This window comes from Wyeomyia smithii, chromosome 3 (assembly GCF_029784165.1).
Source record: "Wyeomyia smithii strain HCP4-BCI-WySm-NY-G18 chromosome 3, ASM2978416v1, whole genome shotgun sequence".
NCBI classification, from domain to species: Eukaryota; Metazoa; Arthropoda; class Insecta; order Diptera; family Culicidae; genus Wyeomyia; species Wyeomyia smithii.
This window is the reverse complement of record NC_073696.1, coordinates 149499327-149524278: the sequence shown is the minus strand read 5'-3', so window position 1 is coordinate 149524278 and position 24952 is coordinate 149499327. Positions and strand designations below refer to the sequence as shown.

Here is a 24952-nt window from a genome sequence, read left to right as displayed (position 1 = left end):
TTAAGAAAGTTATGACCTTTTTTTCTCATTTCATTATGATCAGACAACATAAATTTTTTAGCAAACTTTTTGTAGTTTTGATAAAAAAAGAAAAATTTAAAAAAAAACAGACTAAAAAAATATTATTTACATTTTTTTCTTTTTTTTTGTAGAAATACGCAATGGGGTCCTAAAGTTTTAAACGGTTTTCTGATTTTTATATATCAGCTGGAAGAGTGCAACTTTCTGAGCAAAACGTGATTTTTAAAAAATGTTTGTCATTTTCCTTTGATTTTTAAATGAAGGATAAAAATCTACTCGAAATGCCATAAATGACAGTTCTCTCATATACCGTTCATGGGCGAAACGTCATCTAAGACCATTCGAGCAGTTTTTTTATTCTTCATTTAAAAATCGAAGGAAAACGATAAACGTGTTTTGAAAATCACGTTTTGCTCAGGAAACGCAGCTTTTTCAAATGATATTTAAAAACCGGTATAGCTTTAGGACCCAATAAACCTATTAGTTTGATCATGAAAATCAGTATACTTTAAAATAAATAGCTCACAACTATTTTTCTTTATAAATGAGAAAGAAAAAGAGAGAGAAAGAAAGAGAGAGAGGAAGAAAGAGAGAGAGAGATAGCTGATGATTTTATATAATAATTACACTGGTCAACACAGGTGTGGTCTTAAAGTTCAAACTAGAAAAAAAAAGAAAGGTTATGAATTTTTAGCCATTGCTGTGAATTTTGGTGCCCCCAGGTACCAACATTTTTTCAGAGATTTACATGAGTTTTCTGATAAACATAACATTGAAGCGACGGACCCGGTGAGTTATTACTATACGAACACTCACGTAAATAAACCCGTTTTGGTAATGGCTAGGAGCACCAAAGTTGACAGGAATGGTTTAATAGCTTTAATTTTTCTAGAGTGTCTATTTCGAGCTTTAAAGCAACATTTTTTCGCTTTTGTCGACCAGTGTATCATGCTGTTTAACTTAAAAAATGTGTATAACTTTCTCAACATATTTGACTTTTTAGAAAAATTTTACGATGGAAAAGATAAGTAATGTGGCAATTACGGTCAATGGGTAAAATACATGCTACGAAATTGTCAAGAGTATCAATTGGAGCTTCAACGTCAAATTGATGGAACCTTGTATTTATACATGTATTTATACCTTTTTTACCTGTTGATCTGTTTTTAGTTGCTGAATGTATGACCACTGATGATGCGGGAAGAGAGAACGGAACAGCACAAGAAAACAGCGACACAGAAGAGGAGAGCGATCGTGTTGAATATTGAGTATCGTAGTTCTAAGTTATCTTCAGTTGTTTTTTTATTCGATACCAAGCTATCTGTAATTCGTTAATCTAGATGTAATTAAAGACTAGAACCTGGGCAAAAAAGGTTCAACACCATGTATTCCTGTTGAATGTAAGAAATGAAATGTTTATGTTTTAATAAACGACTCTTTCGGGACTTTTTACATTGCACATTGTATATTTTTTCTTAATATTAGTTTACATTTAGCTAACTAAATGTTCGCTCAAATTATTATTACCATTAAAGCAACCTTTGATTTACTAATAAACAAGATCATTACCCAACAGTCACTTGAGTTGAGTACCAGCTTATTAATCTTTTGTTTTACCGAAATCCGTCTATTAATAGCTTAATAAGCTATAAAATTACAAAACTCTGCAAGCAATTTAAAAAAAACTTTATACACTGTAATAAACCAACCATACGACGCGTTTAGAAGGTTTTTCACAGAACTAGTGATCTAACGTTCGCGTCTAGAAGAACTGAAGAATTGCATCTAGAAAGATTTCAAACGCATATATCCAGCACTTGAACAACACTTGCAGAATAACAGTTGCCGGGTTGCCGTTTGATACGTTCAAATAGTTTTTATTAAGCGATAACGCCACTGATGAATGGAGCCCTTTAAAGCGCCGTTACGCAGCACATAATGTTAGTGTTGCTGGTTATCTTTTGCAGACGCTTAAACAACTTCTGTTAAGCTAGAGTTCCATTGTTGGATAAGTACATAAACAAAGAATAATGCAACGTTTGTATAACAAATAATCAAAGATGACTAGAACAAGATACCTGACTCTTGCAGAATTCATCGGACATTATTGTCGCTGCGCGTGAGCAAAAGTCGAACTAATTAATACACTGTTAATATGATGTATACTTAACGTCAAAATCAACTGACGACAACGCCAAGACATGACTGCTGAAAGGTGAAATTTTTTTTTCAGTATCCATGTGGGCGACTGTACGGTACCGCCATCCGAAAAATGATAATAATGTGTACGAATGTTTAGTTCTCAAACATGAAACTTTCCGGAAGAATCAAGAATTATCAGCGCATCATTTAAAATAAAGCCCACCATCAGAACTTCCTGATAACCGCTATGAGCACACTCTCCAGCTAAGTTTTCCACTCTTGCCGAGGTTAATAAAGCAAAATCGGGTGCCCCGGTGCAATGAAGTATACAAAGGTGAGGAAGAAGAAGACATTTGTCTGTATTAGTCACGAAAAAAAGGCAAACAGAAGCACGTGTTGGGGTTTTGGCGTACCGTGCTGGATCGAAACCCGTACAGTATCGAAATCCGTACACCTTGACGTTTTTCTTCAATTTTAAGCATTATAAGAATAAAAATTCATATGATAGTTACATGTACATGTCCGTTGAGCTGTTGGCCTTCTGTTAAATTAAACTATGCGTCAGTAGGCCATGAAATAAAAATAATAAAAAATAAAAAATCAATCGTGTATCGGTTTCGGTTGTCATTTCGTTGTATCGTTAGAGAATTTACTAAGAAAACGTTCTTCAGATGAAAACGTTTTTCAAGTGGGATATACGTGTTTTACTCTGTGAATCTTCTTGAAATTGATGGTAAAGGTAAGTCTTCGTCATTTTCGAGCTGTAAGTTGTCTGGCGAATAGTGTAAATTGTATTTATTCAACAAAAACTGTGCCGTACGGATTTTGATTCTTGTTAATTGCTTGAATCGAAATCCGTACAGCGTGTGTATCATGCATATATTGTTGAACTTTCTTCTTGTTTTCAGCATATAATGGAAGAAAACAAGTATAAATATACGGCAAACAATTTCGAAGGAGCTGTGACTGAGGTGCGCTAGGGAGAGTCGTACCGGGAAGCTTCGAAAGGTTCCGGCGTTCCGGTTGCTACAATAAGGGGTGCCGCAACGAAACGCTACGAAAAATTGCACTATTTCAGCTGATATAAAAAATTAAGAAAACCGTGTGAAACTTTAGGAACAAATTGATCCTCAAAATATATTTATTCGTAAATTTAAAGATAAATTATAAATAAAAGATGTTCATTTATGTACTTCTATATCTATACGGATTTTGATTTATTTCTGTATGGACTCTAATCCAGTCTATATCGCGTGTGTGCGGATTTCGATTCAAAAGTGTAAGGGTTTTGATTCAAACAAAAAACTATGTACGGATTTCGATTCAAAACATGTTCTATTAAAACATGATTTTTTCGAGTTTCAGAGTGATTTTACTCATTTTGCTAGAAAATAGTGATAAAATATAAGTAGACTTATATGTAAACATGTCAGTTTAAAGCAATATGTGATTTCTTGATTTCATATTGAGCGTCGAAGATTATCATGTGCTTAGGTGTATGGATTTCGGTCCAGCACGGTATATCTCGGTCAACGAGCAAACGTAGGCATTTTCAGTCGTAAACTGTCATAACTTGTGAAAATTTATTGAAAAAAATATACCGAACATTGATTTTTGGACATTGTTTTTTGACTTCTACGCCATCACTATTAACAGAAAAACCTAAATTAATCCACCTAGCGGTGAGACCCAGCCTTTCTCCTTCGAACTTATAACTTGTTAAAATAGATTTACTCCAACACTTAAAAAATACACCTTGATTATTTCTGCTGGATTTGTTATTCATTCTAAACAAAAAATTTTGGTAGCACACAGCACAACTATACCGAACATTTAAAATTTAACATATCATCGGCTTCGTGCAACACTGGCACAACTCAAAATTTCGCATTTTTGAGTTTTTGATGGCAAACGATGCCAAATACTGTTAAGTTTCATCACACGAAATCCCATTCCGAAAATCACAAAAATTCCAGAGTTATGAGCAAAAGTGCTTGCTGCACAAATCGGAATTTCTCCATAAAGTTAGTGAAAATAAGGTTTTAACTTGGACAACGTGAGCACGTAATATGTGCATAATAGACCCAAAGGTGTTAAATAAGAATTGGTAATCTTACACTTCAAAGTTTTCTTGAAAACCCAAAAATAAATTTTTGACGCAAATTTTCAAACGCGTTTTTCTCGAAACTATGTTTTTTGAGTTGTGCCAGTGTTGCACGAAACCGACGATATGAATATAAATTAACACATATATATGAAAATAACATTAAATTCTTTCAACTATATGATGCGATTTTGTTTTTGATTGTGGTATGATCGATCTGTACTCATATACTGCCTTTAAATATTCAAATTCTTTAAGTCAACGTTAGTCAGTAGATTTCAAATAATGTATAATTAAATGTTGTTCCTTATACATTAATTTGAATGATCTTATCAGTGAAATTGGAATTCTTTAACGCAGTTGATATTACTGATCGTTCCTGAGAGGCATCCAATGAATGGCCTAATACCAATCAATATGGGTTCTTGAAACCTGGATTATACCCAGTGGCCAGAATCCGACCTAAAACTCAATTTTCAATCCAGATGACCACTTCTGGTTGCCTGATAATCATAAAATCATAAAATCCATCATAAAATTGCCGAACTGCCTAATCTGGGTATTTTTATGGCGAAGATGGCGACAGTTTCCGATCAACAGCCTAAAGTGACAAATATTATCCAATCAATTTGGGGAAGCGGTATGATACCCTGAGGCCAGAAATCATCTTCAGACACCATTTTAAATTTCTAGACAGTAGCTTCCGGTTTCTACCAGTCTAAAAGGGACAAACATTACCCAATGTGAGTTTTCCAGTACCCGGGATGATGCTCAGAGACCAGGAATCAACCTCATACTTTATTTTGAAATCCGGATTTCTGACACCTGTTTTCTTTAAATAAGTCGTGTAATCTTTAAAAGAAGAGATTTTCAATATTTTTACAATTTAACACATAATGGATAAAATAAAAGTCCGATTACACTGGTCAACACAAGTGTTGCCCCGAAGGTCAAACTAAGAAAAAATGAAAAATTATAGCTTTTCCTGTGAATTTTTTTCTTTCTAGGGCAACTATTATGAGCCTAAGAGCAGCATTTTTTTCGATTTTGTCAACGAGTGAATTTAAAAAAGTTTTATGAACACGTTTCTTTTCATAACCTTCGAACTACATGTTCAATCATCATAAAATTCGTTATTTAGGGGTTTTAAAGACAGTACCGTTCATTTGGTACCGATTTTGTTCAAATTGGTTGTGTGGTTTCTTAGATAAAGGAGTTTCATTAATTTTACATTTTGATACATAACAGACAAAGTTACAGTCCGATTACAAAAAAATTTAATAGGATCTTATCAGGCAACTAGGCCTTCCTATTGCAACTTATTTTGTGATAATCGGTCCATCCATCTCTGAGAAAAGTGGGTGAGTTCAAACAGTCTTAGAAACATCAAATATCTTTAAATAACAATATAGTTCACTCTCGAATTTCCCATATATTCCCGTGAAGACAGACAGGGAACACCCCCTCTTGTGGTGAAAAAGGTAACTAAACTCATTGCACAGTGGTACAGTAAGGCAATTTAGCGGACATAAGCTTTTCGTTGCGATTTTGGTTTGCGGTTTAAAGCCATAGTTCTTGTAAAAAGTTGTTTTTTATACATAGTCCTCTATTTATGTGCGAATGAAAATTAGGGTGGTCCTAAAATCAACGAAATAAAAACAAAATAACTTGTTTTTATTTGCATATATAATTGTGAACATTCTTTGGCAAACTTGTAGACCTACTGATTCTAAGTAACTTTGTAAAAAAACTTTTTTGTAGACATGAAATTTGGTTTCCAAAAACAGTCTTTTCGCTCTATTTTTTTAATTCAAATTTAAAAACAAAGTTTTCTTCGGTAACTTTAATCAAAAGTACGCCAATTTTGACGAAAAAATATTTTCGATATATTGTACAGATGAAGGGTTTTCACTATTTCTATTTTAAAAATAGGCCCTTTTGATACATTGATGTCTCCGTTTAGGGCAAACATAAATAATATTTTTTGGTATCATTTGAAAGAACAAATATTGTATAAATATTGTGAAGAAATACCGAAAGTTGCTTAAAATCAGCGTTGCAAATCGAGCGAGAAGCAAAACCTTTCTTCTCCTTTCTGCTTGAGAACGAGACATATGCTACGCTTCTCAAGTCTTTGGACACACGCTTTGGAGATACTCTACTCTTCTTCATGCATTCCCCTGAGTGGCAGCAAGCACGAACCGACACGAACAAACTCTTTCGTATTGCTTCTCAGCTACCGTAAGAGAGTACGCGAGTTCCTGCTAGTGAGTAGGAGTACTCGACTAAAATTGCTTGACTAGGAGAAGTGCTTGAAAAACTGTGCTCGAAAACGAAAATGCTTTCTTCCCGACATGCACCGACGACAGCCGACAGTGGGGCAACGTGTAGGGTATCTGACTGCTTCGGTAAGTTTTTTACAGCAGTCTAATGCAAAACCAGCCGAAGCGAACCGCTGCCAAAGTAGTCTGATACCCTATCATTTTTTTTTCTCTGCAACCATCGCAAAGCATCTTGAATCAATTGTCTTCGGCTGGTCGTTCTCACGAGTTGGGGAGTAGGTATACACGAGTGCACACGAGAAGAGTAGACGGGAGTTTGTGCATATGATCTCGGGAGTAAGAAAGAAAGCAGGAAAGAACGAGAAATAGCTTGAATGGAGAATTCTCTACTGTGTGAAAGCGGCGACACCGAGAACCTCACATGAGGTGTTGTATGCTGCTTACGAGTGAGACTAACAACACTGCTTAAAATTAGTTGATCTACAACTGTGCCGATGAATGTATACATTTATCTATGCAAATAAAAAGTTAGTTTTTTCATTTAGTCGATTTCAGGACCACCCTAGTTTTCATTTGCACATAAAAATAGACTAAATATGAGAAACAAGTTCTTAGAAAAAAACTTTACTCTAAAACCACAAAATCGCATCGAAAAACTCATGTCCGCCTACATTACCTTACTGTACCACTGTGCATTGTTGTTGAATTTCTGTGAGCGTGTGACATTCTCACACACGAAACTGAATTTACTCAATTTTAGATTTAGTTGACTCAATTTCATACTTTCACAGAAAAAAATATGTTGCAGATTTCGTGCGTATATTGTTTGTATGTAAAACTAACGCCATTCCGGGAGTTAAATATTGATAATATAATACATGTACATGCATGCTTATCGAGGCACGAAGAAGAAATATTCAAATAATCATGCCACGACGTGTAAATGGTAAACTAATCCCAAGTTGCTATATACGTGGTTCCCTGTGTAACTTCACTAGCTCAGATCCATCACGGGAAGCAACTACTACGAAATGTGCGGCCATCAAGCTCAAGCTCAATAATCAGGCCACGAAGTGTACAATTAAATGAATATTTCAATTACCTCGTGAAAAAGATAATAAGAGAAACCGCACGATGGTTGTCAATAGTCGTATATGGTTGTTGTGCAACTTTTAGCTTAGATAACACTTGAATGTTGTATCAATTTAACAATTTAAGTCTTGATACATATAATGTATAACAAAACAAACGTAACTAGTGATAACAACTGTTATGCAAAAACTATTATTTAATGTTTAGTTTTCTTCGTTTTGAAAGTATTTTTTTGTTTTTTTTATCTCTCCGATTTTTTTGCTCTCGAGTTCTAATCTTCGTATTCATCACTTGTAGCTTTGCTTTAACCAGCATATTTATGTATTTACTATCTGACCCGGCAAACTTCGTCCCGCCTATTTTTGTGTTTAATTTAATAATTTTCAACATTCCAAATTTATTGATTTCTTGTTATTTGTTTAAATCGTTTGAAATTATTGGTTTTATCGGAATGACAACATCCTCGACTTTTGCCTTTAGTACATCACCTCTATTCCGAAAACACTCATATTGGGTGGTATTCAGTTATTTTCGTTGTTTTCCAGAAACTGAAAGTGGTCATCTTCGAATTCAAGATGGTATCCAGGGTCAATGCTTGGCTTCTATACATTATTTCGATGACGGAAATATTCATATGCAGTAGTATTTTTTTTGCTCTCGAGTTCTAATCTTCGTATTCATCACTTGTAGCTTTGCTCTAACCAGCATATTTATGTATTTACTATCTGACCCGGCAAACTTCGTCCCGCCTATTTTTGTGTTTAATTTAATAATTTTCAACATTCCAAATTCATTGATTTCTTGCGATTTGTTTAAATCGTTTGAAATTATTGGTTTTATCGGAATGACAACATCCTCGACTTTTGCCTTTAGTACATCACCTCTATTCCGAAAACACTCATATTGGGTGGTATTCAGTTATTTTCGTTGTTTTCCAGAAACTGAAAGTGGTCATCTTCGAATTCAAGGTGGTATCCAGGGTCAATGCTTGGCTTCTATACATTATTTCGATGACGGAAATATTCATATGCAGTAGGATTCGGCTGTTTCCCAGAAGTTGCCATCTTACAATTCAAAATGATGTATGAGGTCAATTTTTAGCTCCATGCATCATTCTGGTTAAAGAAACACTCATATTGGGTATAGTCACTATATACTTTACTAGTCTGGCGGACTGGATTTCGGGAACCAGTATGAACTGTCAAAACGGGAACCAGTCGATAGTGTGTCGATTTTCGCATTTGAAGTATTGTAATCGTGCCGTAAAAAGATACAGAATAAATTAGACTTAATAATTGGACTTTTTGTGACAATTGCTATTTTTTTTTGAGAATAGTTATTGTAATGAATTAATGATATCACAATAATGTTAAATTTACACATGTGAGAAAATCACAAGGAATATTTTCTTTCGTCGCATCAATAACGTGCTCTTTTTATAATTAATTGTTTATTGATAACATTATACTGCCATAGATTTGCTGTCCTGTCGCTTTTCACGCTGTACTATTGTACGGGAAATGCGCAATCGAAATAAAATGATTTTTTTTAAATTTTCTCTTTCAACGAATGAATGAATTATCAGGTAACTCGCAAAATTTTAGCCATTTTCCTCTAATCTCCGCATTTTTTGGAAACCGGAATAAACTTGTTTGTTTCTTTGTCCTTCGTCAATTGCTGTTACATTTGTTATAAACGCAATTCATTTTCACATCAAATGTTTACTTTCAAAGAAGTCATATGCAACATGAATTATATCCAGTGGTGTCAGGATTTTAATGTGATAAAAGTGGGTTGCCAGTTGCATGGTTTTCCACTCCGCCAGACTAGTAATATACAGTGACTATAATATTGGGTGGTATTTGGTCCCTTTAGGCTATTTCACAGAAACCGGAAATCACCACCCTGGATTGTGAAATGGCATTTGGAGACAATTTCTGGCCCCTGAGCGTCATTCTTGTTTTAGAAACATCAATAATAGGTGTTATTTAGTCATTTCCGGCTGTTTTACAGAGACCGGACGCCACCATCTTAGAATTCAAAATGGTGTCTGTGGTCGATTCTAGCTCCTGTGTATCATTCTGGTATCGAAGCATCTCATATTGGATGGAAATCGGGCGGTTGAAGAAATACCCATACAACAATATCGCACGCTTAGCCTTGGAGGTAATAGCGGTCTTGATTAACTAGATTAGTTGAGAGAATTCGTTATCGATATTGTTTTCGCTCATTTTGTATGTGTAAGATAAGTACAACGATACACCGTGCCCCAGTGCTGAGTCGAGAAGATTTCCAGCTCGAAAAGATCCTCGACTCGATCGGGAATCGAACCCGATATCACAACCATGTGGGAGAGCTGGCCGACCGACATCGCTAACCACAGAGCCACGGGGACCACAGAAAATACCAAGAAACACCCATATTGGGTGGTATTTGGTCATTTTCGGCAGTTTCCCATTCACCGGAAGTCGTCATTTTACAATTGGGTTGTTTAGCTATATCAGTTTTTTATATCATCTGAAAGATCTGCATTTTCTGAGTAAAACGTGATTTAAAAAAATTTTCTATCGTTGTCCTTCGCTTTTTGAATCAAGATTTAAAACTGCTCGAAATCTGCTCGAAATCGCTACAATGACAGTTCGCCCATATACCAACTGTCATTGTAGCGATTTGGAGCGAATTTCAATTCTTCATTTAAAAACCGAAGGATAATGATATAAGGTTTTAAAAATCACGTTTTGCTCAGAAAATTTCACTCTTTCAGATGATATATCAAAATCGGAAATCCGTGAATAGCTAAACAACCCAATTCATAATGTTATCTGAGGTCGATTTGTAGCTTCAGTGCATCATAACAATCCCGGAAATACCCATAATGAGTGTTATTTGGTCTTATGCCACTGTTGTTTAGGAACCGGAAGTCGCCATATTGGATTTCAAAATGGCATTTGGAGACAATTTCTGGCCTCTGAGCATCATTCTAGTTAAAGAAACACCCATTTTCGGTTGTTTTTGGGTCATTTTCGGCAGTTTTCCAGTCACCAAAAGTTGCCATTTTACTACTCAAAATGTTGTTTGAGGTCGATTTGTGGTTTCAGTGCATCATCACGATTTCGGAAATACCCATATTGGGTGGTATTTGGTCATATCTCGCTGTTTCTCAGAAACCGGAAGTCGCCATCTTGGATTTCAAAATGGTATTCAGAGACAAATTCTGGCCTCTGAGCGTCATTCTAGTTAAAGAAACATCCATATTAGGTGGAATTTAGTCATTTTCGTCTCTTTTCCAAGAAAGTCGCCATCTTACAATTCAAAATGTTATCTGAGGTCGATTTGTGGCTTAAACGCATCATAACAATTGCGGAAATACCCATATTTGTTCATTTGTCGCTATTTTTCTGAAACCGGAAGTCACCATCTTTGATTTCAAACTGGCATTTGGAGACAATTTCTGGCGTCATTCTGGTTAAAAAACACCCATATTTGGTGGTATTTAGTCATTTTCGGCAGTTTTCCAGTCACCGGAAGTCGCCATTTTACAACTCAAAATATTGTCGGAGGTCGACAAACGTACAAACCGTGGAACACCACCCATGGATTGCCTCATACATAGGCGAACTTTATTATTATAAAATATTCGGCCGAGGCCCCTTCACAATAAAATGTGCATTTTTTTCAGTGTACCCATTAGGGTAATATTATTGTCAAAAGTTACTCTTTTTCGCATGTCGTGTAGAACAAAATCGGAAGTGGCGCACCTAGCGGTCGAAAAGGTGACTAACGCTTCTGTCATTTTCAATTTGTCTTCATAATTTCACGTAAGTGAACTATATTGGTATTTAATATATTTGGAAACATGTTTCTTGTCATAGCCTGATTTTACATTATTATACATAACGGACAAAGTTAAAGTCCAATAACAAATAAAATTCAATAGGGTCTCATGGGGCAACAAGACCTTCCATATGACACTAATTTTGTGAAAATCGGTTCAGCCATCTCTGAGAAAAGTGAGTGAGTTTAAATAGTGTTTGAAACACGTTTCTTTGCATAACTTTTGAACTACATATCCAATCATTATAAAATTATTTCACAAATAGTTCAAAAAACAAGCCTGTTCTTTTGATACCAATTTGATTCAAATCGGTTTCGTAGTTTCTGAGATAATGAAGTTTTGTGATTTCCACATTTTGATACATAACCTCTAAACTAAAAATACGATTACAATAAAATTCAATAGAGTCTTATGGGGCAACTAGACCTTTCATTTGCAATTAGTTTCATGAAAATCGGTCCAGCCATCTCTGAGAAAATCGAGTGAGTTTGGGAGACCGTTACATACATACACACATACACACACACACATACAGAAAATGCTCAGCTCGTCGAACTAAGTCGATTGATATACGAGATTCGACCCTTTGGAGCACTTTTATACCTTTGGTTTTTTCAGTGTTTGCCATTCCTTTCTAGGAGAAGGGCCCTTTAAACCCGAAACTCAAACCATCTCCGTACCTTTTTATATTCCATTGGCCCCGCTGAACCTGACCTTATGCACAATAGATCATTCGCGTTGACGGTGTTGCTGATATTTGTTTGGTTTTTGCATGCGAAAAAGAAGGAAGGAAATATTTTTGCTTTTGTCATCACGCACATTTTGACAATTGCATATGAGAGTTCACGTAGGTGCGAACAGCCTTCGAAATCTCTTTCAACGCGAATAACCCGAATTGCACGATGACTTCACAAAACAAGAAGAAGAAAGGGATTTGACAGTTGTCGCGGGTTTGTTTACATAGTAAAATTTTCGGCTCGAATAAAAATGCGGAACTGTCTTGTTAAAAATTGCGTTTCCAAGAATAAACCAAAAGATCACAGTAACGAATTCGCATAGGCGGAGAGTTTTCCCATCTTTTTCGTACTCGTATCATTCATTTTCACTCCTATCGCATAAAAAGTGAATGGAACGCATTGTTAACAAACCCGTGGGAATTGTCAGAAAAGTGAGGTTATTTTTCGTGTGCAATGATCTATGGTTTTGAAACCTGGCTCGTAACATATCAAACTTTAAGTTTTGGTAGAATGGGACCTGAAAATAAATATAACCCCTCAATATAAACCCCCACTCTGACAGTCTTCACACTTTTCTTTCGTACTTTGAAGTGCAAAAAATATGGCAATAAATAGCATTAAGTGCAAAAAATGACAATATCATTAATCTGCATGTTATTTTAAGCGTCGAGCTGACCAAACTGCTACACCTTTTCCATATACAATCTTGATCAGCTCAACGATCAATTACGGACTATGCACGATAAATTGGTTTTGCACATAGTGACAATTTTATGAGAATTTAAGTCACCAGATGGCAGTCACCGTCGGAAATCGGTCGTGTTCAAAATGTATGAAAAATATGTGTTGAGGTGTTTTTAGCAATCCCCTGGTATACAACCAGTCTATTTTCTTTTATATCTTTATTTGGCAAGAGAAAGGGAAACGAAAACTAAAATTTCACTTGTAACGGAAACGTAGAGCAATAAAGTTGCTTTTTATACTCGCTCGTTCTTTTATTGCGTAGTTATTGTTCTCGGTTCGACCACGTGGAAAGTCGGCTCTCTCATGGAAAGTCGGCGCCAGTGTCCAGTCCAGGTTCCAGTTACTTCTCGTTTATCCGGTTCGTCCATTCAACAACAATTTGGTCCTTCACGTCCGGATCATGGATTCAGCTACCGCGGATAAGTTGGCTTTGAAGTGAGAGGTTATTTTTGCGAAAGTGAAATGGGAGTTGTCCGTCGCACACAACATTCGCTCTCGGAAACCGTCCGCTGCGGAAGTGCTTGAAAGACGCACTAAACTCACGGAACTTGCTGGTCATTTCGACGTCGTTCAAACTGCGATTGAAGAGAATACGGCCCACTTAGAGGATGTTGCTTCTGTTTTTAATCATCGACTGCAGTTCGACGAAGTGTATTTTAAGGTTAAGAATTTGTATAACCAGTTCCTGGAAGAATCGCAGGAAAATGGTTCTGTTTGCAGTGTTAAATCAGAGGACTATACAAGTTATTTACGTGACGCAATCAAAGCACTGCTGGAAACGCAACAGGCAGTTCTTACACGTCAAAATCAACCAGTTTTAGAAAATCCTCCAGTGAACCATGAGCCGCAGCTTAACGTAAAGCTACCGCAGCTAACCATTCCCGTGTTTGCAGGGGAAAGGAAAAATTGGCGTTCATTCAAGGATTTGTTCGAGAGCACGATTCACAAACGAGAGGATTTAATGGATTCCGTCAAAATGCAGTACCTTTTTTCGTACCTCGACGGAGAGGCTAAAAGGATGGTATATTCGTTCCCGATCAGTGATGCCAATTGTCGCGAAGCTTGGGAAACATTAGTTGCGCATTACGATAAAAATAAATAAACGGTGTTTGCACTCATCAGAGAGTTTGTTGATCAACCAACCGCAGGCAACGCAAATGGATTGAAAAAAATATTGGCTGTTTCTGATGACGTTATTCGTCAACTTAAGGCATTAGGAAACGAATACGAGACCCGTGACCCATGGCTCATTCATCTGCTGCTGGAAAAGGTAGATCGCGATACACGTGCGTTATGGGCACAGAAAATAATTGATGTCGAAAACCCTTCCTTCACGGATTTTCTGGATTTCCTGCAAAAACGCTGCGATGCATTAGAAACATGTCTGGCTTTTGGAAAGAAAACATACGACACAGTTAAGAAGGAATACCCAAAGCCGAGAGAAAACTGCAAACCTTCCATGCTGCCGCTACCGCTGTTCCCCAAACTTGTGCGAAATGTTCAAAGGATCATCCGGTGTACCAGTGTGAGTCTTTCAAGGCGATGGATTTATCGGCGCGTCGTGAGCTTGTAGTTTTTTCAAAGTTATGTTACAACTGTTTGCGCCTATCCCACACAGCAAAGCGATGTACATCAAAATCAGTCTGCCGTACTCCAAACTGCAAGCAGCGACACCACACGTTACTATGTAGAAAGGATGTCAAACCATCGGACCAGCTGGACGGTGAAATTGAAACAAAGCAGCAAAGCGGTGAAGAGTCGTCGATTTCGGCAAACGCGACGCAAACGGTTAGCTGTAGTTCGGAACCAACCACGTTTTCTTTGTTACCAGCGGTGGTAGCTTATGTTAAGGGACAAGACGGCAAGTCACACGAGGTAAGAATTCTCATAGATTCTGGATCGCAGGCATCTCTGATCACCGAGGCGTGTACCAAACGCCTTGGACTGAAGCGGTTTAACGCCAATGTGGAAGTCACAGGAGTCAATGGAGAAGTAGTCGGTACTACAGCCGGCAAGGTCTCGTTGGTGATTTCATCGCGATTCGACGAGAAGGCTACACTTACTACTCAGGCGTATATTTTGGGAAAGCTGACGGCAACCCTGCCGTGCCAGCAGTTTAGCGCATCGAACATGCTGTATCTAAAGGGATTACAACTAGCTGATCCTCGATTCAACAAATCTAGTTCAATTGATGCTATTCTGGGTTCAGATGTCTTCCTGTCCGTACTTCAATCGGGGCAGGTCAAGAATCAAAACGGTGTTCCTGTTGCACAGCGTTCCATATTTGGATGGATGGTCGCAGGAAAAATTTGCAAACAAGAGATCATACACGCTAATCACGCCGTGATCAATCTTCGTCAAGATTTCGATATTGACCGTACATTACGACTGTTTTGGAAAAAAGAGTAATCAAACATTTCGATTCAACATTCACACGTACAAAAGATGGACGCTTTATCGTAAGGCTACCGCTGGACGATTCAGAACACAAACTCGGTGAATCTTTGACAGCTGCTGTTAAACGCCTCAGAGCCATGGAACGCAGATTCCAAAACGATGAAAGTTTTAAGGAAAGATACGCAACGTTTATGCAAGTATGTAGACTTGGGCCACATGCAGTTAATTCCTGATTGGGAAGTAGCAGTTGATTGCACGAAGTCCTGCTATTTACCTCACCATGGAGTTATTAAGGAAGACAGTCTCACGATCAAACTTCGCGTTGTATTTGACGGGTCATGTGTTACGTCGTCCGGAGCATCACTCAATGATTTGTTGCTAAACGCGCCCAATATCAATGCTGATTTATTTGATGTCCTTCTGCGATTTCGTTCTTTTCCGGTGGTATTTACAGCGGACATCGAAAAGATGTACCGCCAGGTATTGGTACATCCAGACGATACGAACTATCAACGCATAGTATGGCGAGATTCATCGGATAAACCCATACAGCATTATCGGCTTTTGACTGTCACCTACGGTCTCAAGAATTCTGGATTTTTGGCTATGGCAGTGTTAAAGAAGGCAGCGGAAGTGTTCGAGAAAAAATATCCTGAAGCTGCTAAACGAATAAGGGAGCACCACCTACGTCGATGATCTGACTTCGGGGGCTGATACTGACGAAGAGGCAATAGAGTTGATCAAGCAGATTAACGAGATCCTACACAATGCTGGTTTCATCTTGCGGAAGTGGAGTTCGAATTCAACAACGGTTTCCAGCTCACTTTCAGATGTCAACGTAAATGCCAAACCAATCAAATTCCCAGACGAGCGGAATTCGGTGAAGGCGCTTGGTACTCATTGGTTGCCCGAAGCAGACGTGTTTACTTTTAAGATTAATTTGTAAGTTGATAGTCCCAACACAAAACACCAGTTGCTGTCGGACACTGCGCGGTTGTTTGATCCGTTTGGATGGTTTGCACCAGTTATCATTCGTGCAAAAATTCTTTATCAACAATGTTGGCTTTACGATTTGAATTGGCATGATGCATTACCTCCGTGCATCGGAGATGCATGGGAACAGATGAAACAAAATCTTTCACAACTCGAGCAAGTTAAAATTCCCAGATGGATGGCAAACTTTAAAGGTCGAATTGAACTGCATGGTTTCTCAGACACTCCTGAGGAAGCATACGCCGCAGTAGTTTATTTGAGATCGGTTAGCGAAAATGGTCAAATTAGAGTTAGCCTGATTGCAGCTAAAACGAAGGTGGCACCGGTTAAACAAGTCACGATCCCCCGTCTCGAACTAAATGCAGCAGAACTGTTGGCAAGGTTGATGAAACGTATAGCAGGACCACTCGGACGTTTTCAAATTCAACAGTTTGCATGGACTGATTCTACCATAGTCTTGCAATGGCTTAGTAACCACCTACGCAAGTGGAACACCTACGTAGCAAACAGGGTGTCCACGATTCTAGACATTTTGCCTCGTCGGCATTGGGAGCATGTATCGTCACACGAAAATCCTGCAGATTGTGCCTCACGGGGAATAAACCCTTCGGAATTAATCAACCATCCACTTTGGTGGACAGGACCTCCTTGGCTAGTAGAGGATTCCTTTACATGGAAACACAACGTTATTGAAGAAGAATTCAACGATGATATGCTTGAGGTGCGTAAACGATTTCAATCGCTCAACATACTGGTAGCACTCCCATGCACCAACTACGTGATAGAAAGGCAGATACTTGATCGGAAGTCTACTTTGAATGCAGCATGTCGGCAGCTAGCATTCGTGAAGCGTTTTATCGCCAACATGAAGGCACCGAGAGTTCGAAAACCCAAACAAAATGGTATGATAACGCCGTCTGAGTTGCATGAGGCCAGAATGCAATTCGCAAGGTTGGCACAGTGTGACATTTACGAGAAGGAAATCAACTGCTTAGTTAACGGTCGGGAAGTTTCTGTGAAATCTAAGATCAGTGATATGTGCCCATTTCTAGATAGCGACGGAACAATGCGAGTTGGTGGTCGATTACAACACTCCAGCCGCCCGTTTCGCATTAAGCATCCTGTAATCGTACCCAAGGAACATCGATTTACAAAGCTGTTAGTGGAGGAACTACATGTTCCGAATTGTCACGCCAGTCCATCGTTGTTGACCGCAACAATCAACCAGTACTACTACATTAAGGGGTGTCAGGACGTAGTGAAACAAACTGTGCGTAACTGTGTTAAATGCTGTCGCTTGAAGGCAAAAACGGCTCAACAATTGATGGGAAGTCTTCCAGTGGCGCGTGTAACGGCATGTCGTCCATTTGCCCATGTTGGGGTGGACTATGCAGGTCCCATTTTAGTTCGCTCCAGTAACACTCGAGGAGGGAGATCAATGAAAGGATATATCGTCGTTTTTATATGCCTATCGACCAAGGCGGTGCATTTGGAGGCAGCGGGAAATCTATCGACTGCTTCGTTCTTGGGGGCGTTGAAACGAATGATTGCGCGGCGAGGATATTGCAATGAAATATGGTCCGATAACGGTACAAATCTGGTTGGCGCTGATCGACGTTTGAAGGAAACTTACTCGGCATTGATGACTCACAGCAAGGACGCAGCGCGTCATTTCAGCAATCTTGGTATAAGCTGGAAATTTATACCACCCTCCAGTCCTCACCAAGGCGGTATTTGGGAAGCAGCAGTAAAAAGCGCCAAGAGGCTGCTTCGACCAATCGTTGGAAATGAGAAGTTGACTTATGAGGAGCTGACTACAGCGTGGGAGTTGGCCAGAGTATCTGCAGTGCATCCAGATCAGCAGGGATTGGTGCGTATCGTCACTTTGCGTCGAGGCAAGACAGAGTATCAACGTCCAGTTCAGAAACTATGTCCACTCCCGGATTAAGGTGCTACCTCAAGGCGGGGAGGATGTTGAGGTGTTTTTAGCAATCCCCTGGTATACAACCAGTCTATTTTCTCTTATATCTTTATTTGGCAAGAGAAAGGGAAACGAAAACTAAAATTTCACTTGTAACGGAAACGTAGAGCAATAAAATTGCTTTTTATACTCGCTCGTTCTTTTATTGCGTAGTTATTGTTCTCGGTTCGACCACGTGGAAAGTCGGTTCTCTGGTGTCAGTGTCCAGTCCAGGTTCCAGTTACTTCTCGTTTATCCGGTTCGTCCCTTCAACAACAATATGGAAGTTAGGTATCTTGTTCTAGTTATCTTTGAAATAATTCAACATGTTGTTTATTCAGCACCGGTTACTTCTACACTACACGCAAAACTTTTCCTTATTACCTTAGAAGCAATAGCGCAAAATTGCCTTTAAGGTAACAAACCTATTACTAAAAAGGCAATAAAATTCTTCCCCAGTCAAGTAACAACACATACTGTCATATATTTAGCACGTGTTACGGGAGTACGACCATCTAATAATGGTCGTTCAACCACATTTCTGTCAAAAACTGCTCCCTTTCCATCTCAAGTGAAAAAAAAATCACACACCGTCGTATATGTTGCACATGTTACAAGTTTCTTCAATCTCCAATTCATCCGGTGAGCGTGTATTAGTTCGCTCGTTGTATGCATACGGAGTAGAGGAAGAATATGACAAGAGCTGCCAAGTAGCGTTTTCCCCGTCATAGAGTGTGCAAACGTTGATGATTTCAAAGACTTGAAATGCGTCTTGAAATGACATCACGATCTGTAAACTGCGTTAGAGAAAAACAAAAACATTCGCTTTCTTGCAAGCTATCCAAAACACATACTCATTGGTTCATGGAAACTCATTTGCACCTGTTTGAAAATACAAAACTCGTGCCCATCCAGAACAATATTCGCAACTTCGGCAACTCTGTTCAGACAGTATAACATATTTTCATTTCATGTAAACACTGGGGGACGAAACGAAAGTGTTTCTAATTAGACATTTGAGGTTGACGGGTGAGATTCCCATTATGTGTGGATGAAGGGAAGCAAAAATGAATCTGATCGTTGCATCAATACAAATGCAGCGAGTGAAGTCTTGCTAACACATGCACTGCGGTGCTTGGCTGTATGTTCTCCTGCAGAAACACATACAAGCGTGTGCCCGTCATAATTTTTGTTACTTTTCGGTTATTACTATTTGTGTATAATGCGCAGTAATAAGACACAATAAGTAATGAAAAATTGCCCTAAAGTAATAAAATGTTCCCCGTTTGCGTTGGGTGTACTTTTGTTCGACATATGCTCTCATAACGGCTTCCAAATTGTTCCTTGGGATATTCCGAAGACTACATAAACTCACTCACTTTTCTCAGAGATGGTTGAACCGATTTCCACAAAATTAGTGTCTAATGATGGTCTAGCTGCCTCATAACACCCTATTGAATTTTACTGTAGTCGGACTGTAACTTCGGCTGTAATGTATCGAAATGTGAAAATCACGAAACTTCATTATCTCAGAAACTACACGACCGATTTTAACAATATTGATATCAGATGAACAGGCTAGTTAAGGGTTAACTGATGAATTATGATTGAACACGTGGTTTCAAAGTTTGGCTGCCCTATACGTTCCCTTTTCATTTGATTATAATCAAACTTAAGCAACCGTTATGTATTAAATTGTCAAAACAATGAAAGTCTATTATCTCAAGTATGACACGACTTATTTGAACATAACTAGTGTCATACAAACGAGTCATCTCTCAAACTTACAAATAACTAACTTCATAACAAAGTTTTGGAAAGAAAAGGAATTCAAAGACTGTTCAAAACAATACCTGCTTTGATCAATATATATGGCCTCGACATGACTTAAATGTGGTATCGTACTATTTGAACGTTCCCGGTATCACTCGTGATTAAATTGTTCGAAATTAAGAGTCATTTCTTTTATTTCGCTATTTTTTAAGCACTAACAATTCGTCAAATTTCATATTCTATACTTCAATTACAACATCAATATTTTGGAACCCAAAGAGTGAATATACTTTTATTGGATTTGAGCAGTCATGTAAATCAATTTTTACAAATAATAAGTTTGAATGAGAAAGGCTTAGTCTGACCGCTAGGTGGATTAATTTAGGTTTATTAATAAATTATTCTATGCTAAGCTTGATCTGTAATTCGTTATTCTGTATGTAACTTAAGAGTAAAAGCAGGACAAACAAGATTCAACACCATGTATTTCTGCTGAATGTACAAAATCGAAATGTTTGTTTTTAATAAAAGGCTTTTTTTCATGGCACATATTAATTTATTTTATTAGTTATGTTGCTTCCCAGTAGGGCGCTATGCATGGGCGTAGCCAGAATTTCAAATAGGGGGGGGGGGCAAGCTCTTCAAAATTTTAGAAGTAAAAAAATGGTACACTAAGGTCGCTTTTTACGCCGTTTTTTACGCGTTTTTTTTTACGCGGATTTCGAAATTTACGCGTTTTTTTTACGCGGATTCCGGAATTTACGCGTTTTTTTACGCGGCACGTATCCCCCGCGTAAAAAGCGACTTTAGTGTGTTTTCAACCTTCGGACATATTATTTTGGCGACGAGGATCTCAAGAATCCACGATCATGGCAGAAGATAAAGTTGATCAGCAGCCGCAACCGGGAATTCAAGATATGATTCACAAGATGGCCCAAATTTTTCAGCGGATAGCGGTCCAGCAGCAGCAGCGTCAGTACCAAACCCCGGAGCAGATTTTGGAGTCCCTCTCTTCGAACATCATCGAGCTTGTCTTCGACGAAGAAAACGGAGTTACGTTCGGACGTTGTTGTTGAACCGCTACCAGGACCTCTTCGAGAACGATGCAGGCCAGCTGAATGATACGGCGAAGGTACGTTTACTTCTCCGAAAGCTGGACACTCATTCGCACAGCCACTATCTCAACTACATCCTGTCAAAGCTTCCCAAGGACGCGAAGATTGAAGACACAGTCAAGATTCTCAATAAAATCTTCGGACATCAAACATCAAACGTTCCGGAAGCGGTTCATGTGTCTTTTCACGATTGTTGTTGACCATCTGCCGATGAACACTCAGCAAGCGAACGGTGTTTCCAGTGAGGTTACAAGAGAATCAAGGTAAGGAATTGTCACAGCTCGATTCCAATACTCCAAGCTAGTGGATGCAGGCGGATTTGCCCGGTACTTTTGCCGCTGCAATATCCTTGGTGGATCAACTGAAAAACCTGTGCAATTCCACGCAACATAGGGCAAGCATTTCAATCAATTATTTTTGATCTGGCTGTTACTTTACACAGATGTTTCTATGAGCTAAAGATGTCGTTTTGTGCTATTAGAATTATTGAAAACAAAATTCTGCACCAATGTCAACATTTAGGGGGGGGGGGCAACGGCCCCCCTGCCCCCCCTTGGCTACGCCTATGGCGCTATGTACTCAGTACTACTGATGAATTAAATTGAATTTGGTGTTATTCGTGTTATAAAGGCTTAGTTCAATGTATGCAACGTCAAATAGCATGCACACTGCACACGCACTGATGGAGGAAACCTTTGAAGCGCTTTAACGCAGCACATATTTGTTAGTGTTGCTTGTAATTTTTTGCAAACCTTTGGATAACTTCTATTCAGCTAGAGTTTCACTATTGAATAAGTACATGAACAAAGAATGGTGAAACATTTGTATTGTAGCGCTAGAGCTCTACCAGGACCTGTGATCACTTAGAAATGAAACACACGAAGTCCTGTACGCAAACATTCGATTCGCGGAATCACCTCTTTTAGATGATAGATAAAGATGATTGATTTTATTAAGTTACAATTTTGCTTAAATATTAACCTGTGTTACTCAGAGCGAAGAGACTCTTCTCCTCCGACCTGAGTTATCGCCTATCTAGCGGTTCTATTCTAACCTATAGTATTTATTACTCTGTTTCGTTTTCGAGTTGAATTTATGTACATATATTATACCGCGGGCGTTATAGAGCGCGGGCATCGGAGCACGTGCGAGAGCGTACGGTATTTGTTCGCGCGCTAATTGTGAGTATCCGCAAGCTCTCGGTACCGCGCGCAACCGTGAGTGCCTGAAGATAACCGTGAGTGACGCTATGCCTCCGGCTTCTGTTTTGCTTATAGTTAAATTGAAAGGTAAACATTGTGTGGCATGCTCGTTAGGATATTTACATTTCGTAAGCCACCGATCGTTCGACGCCTCATAACTAGGACGCGTGGTTATTGTTTTAATACTATTCATAAAAAGGGTGTTTTTGTCATTTATCTGTTTGGTTTCATAATAAAAATGCCTCGTTAGTTGTTATCGTTCTGTTCGGCCAACGATTCATAATAGGAATGCTCTAGAATGCTATGTTATTGCTAGGTGTTTCCTGCGAGTTAAGTGAGCTCTGCGGCAAGCTAATGCTCTAGTTCATGTTAAAATTGTTTTGATTCTCTACAGTTTTGAGTAAGCTCGGCAGCAAACTATGGTTTCTAGCCTGAATTCTGATGCATCGTGACGGAACATTGGGTAATCTTCGCGGGGTGTGACGTCACATCTCCCCACTCTCCCGAGGTGGTTCTTATCGTGATGAGATAACGGCCTAATGCCTAGTTATGTTGGCTTTTTTTTTGGTGCGTCTTATTTACATAATATTTCTTCTTTTTTTTCTTTACTGTTCTGCACAACATATTACATACACTTATTCGGCCCCCCTACATCTCATATCGGCTGCGTGCTGGTGCTGCGTACTGGTGCTTGCTGCTTGGTTGCCGTATTTGGACCTGGGGGAAGTGTCCGGCGGTGGAGGTATTCGTCGCCTGGTGATGTCGTCATTGGTGTAGTCGGTCGAATACCCGGAGCGCCGTGCGCGCCGTCATAGTGGAGGCTCGCCCGGTTCGCCGCGTTCGAGTTTGTGTTTGTGTGAATTCCTTCTTTGGCGAGGTTCCGCCCTGCGCCTGCCGCGTTTGCTTTCCCACTTGCGCACTCTCCATACTGCGCATGCAGCTGTATGCCTGGTTGATGCTATTTTACGTTGGGTTGCTGCTGCTATATTATTACGGGGTTCAATAACTTTAGGTAATCCTTACTTGGCGTAAATTCAAAGCTTGGCCAGTGGACTCTTTGGGGCAGTAAGGTGTCAGCTGATTTCGTTGGCTTGCCCTACTTTTGTCTCGGGGTGTTTCCACTTGTTTTTTTCCGTTTGTTTGATGTATAATGCAAACATGAATTTTGCAATTCAAATGGGGTCGGCCAGGATATTGTCCCCTTGATTTCCGTTGGTGATTTTACATCGATTGGCAATCTCCCCATGAAGTTTTCTTAGGAAGTTTTCTAATGCGTAACTGATGCTGTCTCGATTAGTCTGAGCTAAACCAGATCGATAACTGATATCTGGTTAGCTCTCGCCCATTTTTTTTATGTTGTCTGGGATCTGTGTTGTATTGGCGGCTTCGCCCCGTTCGTGATTTTTCCCTTGGTCTAGAAACTGGAGGCTTGTGGTTGTTCTCTCCTTGATACTGCTCGAAATACCTCACCCGCCATCGACTCCCACCATCCGGTCTCCCCTTAGCGCCAACTGCTGTCTTCTGGCGACTCGGTGGCATCTCCTCGTGGTCTGTAGAGTCCGCAATCGTTAATTCGCTCATCTCGTCGTTTGGCTGCTTGGTGTCTTTTTTTTATCTTACGTGCTAACCCTGCTAAGCAAGTGGTGCATTTATTTTTTTGCTAATAATTCATCAATTCTCTTTTGGTTTGTTACTTCCTTTCCACTTGCTGTCTAAAATTACTTTTCACTCGCGTACGGGCCTCTTAAATTTTATTTTCTGTTCTATGCTTCTACTTACAATCTATGCCCGTAATTTTCTCGATTTTTGACAATAAGGTTACCGTCTTCCCCTACTGAATGTGTACAATAGTTTTTTGATGTGTATATTCTGTTCATCTGATTTTACAAGAAAAAATAATATTCGAAGGTGCATTCGTTGTTACATTGTCTTGACATCGTTTATGTAAATATTATTATTTTTTTTTGTCTTTTTACATTGGATGCTCCGTGGCTCCATTACAATAATGTTCTTTGTTTTTTTTTCTTTTGAAATCACAAATTCTTCCTATCATTTGCACCATGTTACAATCTCGTGTAACTTGACTTTCGGGAACTGGATATATATATAATTACGGTGGACACCGAAGGGCATTCTGCCCAATAAGCATAATCAATACTTTGAACCCACATAGCAACAATCAACGACCATCAGGAAACAGCATAACAAAACGGACGCATCAGCAACTCTAATCGGGACCGGACGCAACACGTAGCAGCGAGAGTAGAATTGCAGGCTCAGCAGTTATAGTTATTGAATAGCCCCACTCAGTGGAATTCAGTGACATTCGTTTAGCAGTTTAGTGGAGTACAGTCGATCAGTGACTTCGCGTGAATAATTAATGTAACTTTCAGTGAAATAATCAAGTTAGATGTAAGTTTTTGGTAGAATAAATATTTTTTTTTGAGCCACTCGCAACGCGACTGCTATAATTGGCGCAGCCTTCGGGAACCGGCTGAGTGAAAGTGTGGAAAAGAACAGTGGAAAGTGACTGACTAATAACCATTCACAAAGTG

At 38.9% G+C, this 24952-nt stretch overlaps 1 protein-coding gene and 1 long non-coding RNA gene across 2 annotated transcripts in view; one reads left to right on the top strand and one right to left on the bottom strand.

Moving 5' to 3' along the window:
- LOC129732473 (remodeling and spacing factor 1) overlaps nt 1-1411 on the top strand; it is a 505162-nt gene extending 503751 nt beyond the window's left edge. The window contains exon 7 of the transcript XR_008729266.1: nt 1192-1411. The gene's annotated coding sequence lies outside the window, so the exon portion shown is untranslated. The remainder of the gene's footprint in view (nt 1-1191) is intronic.
- The window catches only part of LOC129732476 (uncharacterized), a 61878-nt gene that overhangs the window by 13179 nt on the left and 23747 nt on the right, over nt 1-24952 (bottom strand). The gene's annotated exons all lie outside the window — the stretch shown is intronic.